General features: G+C 37.4%; 1 long non-coding RNA gene across 1 annotated transcript in view; it reads left to right on the forward strand.

The window, feature by feature from the left end:
* Nucleotides 1-1,289, forward strand: part of LOC147007118 (uncharacterized) — a 2,765-nt gene extending 1,476 nt beyond the window's left edge. The window contains exon 3 of the long non-coding RNA XR_015054389.1: nucleotides 1-1,289. This exon is cut by the window's left edge and continues 72 nt beyond it. This is a non-coding gene — a long non-coding RNA (uncharacterized LOC147007118).
* The last annotated feature ends 242 nt before the right edge of the window (nucleotides 1,290-1,531 follow it).

Here is a 1,531-nt window from a genome sequence, read left to right on the forward strand (position 1 = left end):
GAAGACCTTATGAGCGACCAAGACCCACAGAACGAGTTCGTCCTTGATGACCCAACCAAAGAGTTATACCTTGGAGACCAGCAAAATCCTGAAAAAGAGTTTTACAGCAATAGTACTCATTGTGAGTTATCAAGACAATACCCACTGAACAAGTTATACCTTGATGAGCCAGAATACAAGTTTTACCTTGGAGACTCACAAATTTTGAAAAAATCAGTAAATGAGTTCTGCCTTGATGGTTTAAATAACTACCTTGGAGACTCAGGAAAAGGGTTCTGCCAAGATGGTTCTAAATATGGGGCCTACCTTGGAGACTCACAAATTTTAAAAAGATCAGTAAATGAGTTCTGCCTTGATGGTTTAAATAACTACCTTGGAGACTCAGGAAAAGGGTTCTGCCAAGATGGTTCTAAATATGGGGCCTACCTTGGAGACGCACAAATTTTGAAAAAATCAGTAAATGAGTTCTGCCTTGATGGTTTAAATAACTACCTTGGAGACTCAGGAAAAGGGTTCTGCCAAGATGGTTCTAAATATGGGGCCTACCTTGGAGACTCACAAATTTTGCAAAAATCAGTAAATGAGTTCTGCCTTGATGGTTTAAATAACTACCTTGGAGACTCAGGAAAAGGGTTCTGCCAAGATGGTTCTAAATATGGGGCCTACCTTGGAGACTCACAAATTTTAAAAAAATCAGTAAATGAGTTCTGCCTTGATGGTTTAAATAACTACCTTGGAGACTCAGGAAAAGGGTTCTGCCAAGATGGTTCTAAATATGGGGCCTACCTTGGAGACTCACAAATTTTGAAAAAATCAGTAAATGAGTTCTGTCTTGATGGTTTAAATAACTACCTTGGAGACTCAGGAAAAGGGTTCTGCCAAGATGGTTCTAAATATGGGGCCTACCTTGGAGACTCACAAATTTTGAAAAAATCAGTAAATGAGTTATCCTTAAGAGACTTTGTAAGTTGGTTTTACTTTGAATACTTGAAATGTGGGTTCTGGATTGATAACTCACAATGTGATACATATCTTGGAAACTCAACGGGAATGTGGTTATACCTTGAAGACTTGGAAAGTTGGGTTTATGTTGAACACTTGAAACTTTTTTGGGGGCTTTTATTTATTTATTTATTTATTTATTATTATTATTATTTTATTTATTTATATTTTGGAGACTTTTGGAGTTGCTATCACTCTTTGGGATCTAAACCTATCGATGTAGTTCTTTGTCGGATGGTGCTTGATGGGAGCAAGATCAAGAAAGTTCTGGGAAGAAAGTGCAGGCTTACTCCCCTTTCTACGTCATCAAACCTGAAAGCTTTAAAAGACAGAATTGGAAGAAGAAAAAAACGTAAAAATATATATATATAGGTGGAAATCTCATTTTGAAAAAGACATTGTGTTGGGCGAGGATTGAGTTGGGGTTGAGATTTTGAATGTGAGGGTTGGGGTTGAGATTTTGAATGTGAGGGTTGGGACACACACACATACACATCAACAAACAAAAGTTAAGCCTTGACTATTCAGT

Source organism: Eptatretus burgeri, unplaced genomic scaffold (assembly GCF_056783735.1).
Source record: "Eptatretus burgeri isolate ZD-2024b unplaced genomic scaffold, Ebu_testis_v1 Ebu_testis_scaffold_642, whole genome shotgun sequence".
NCBI lineage: Eukaryota > Metazoa > Chordata > Myxini > Myxiniformes > Myxinidae > Eptatretus > Eptatretus burgeri.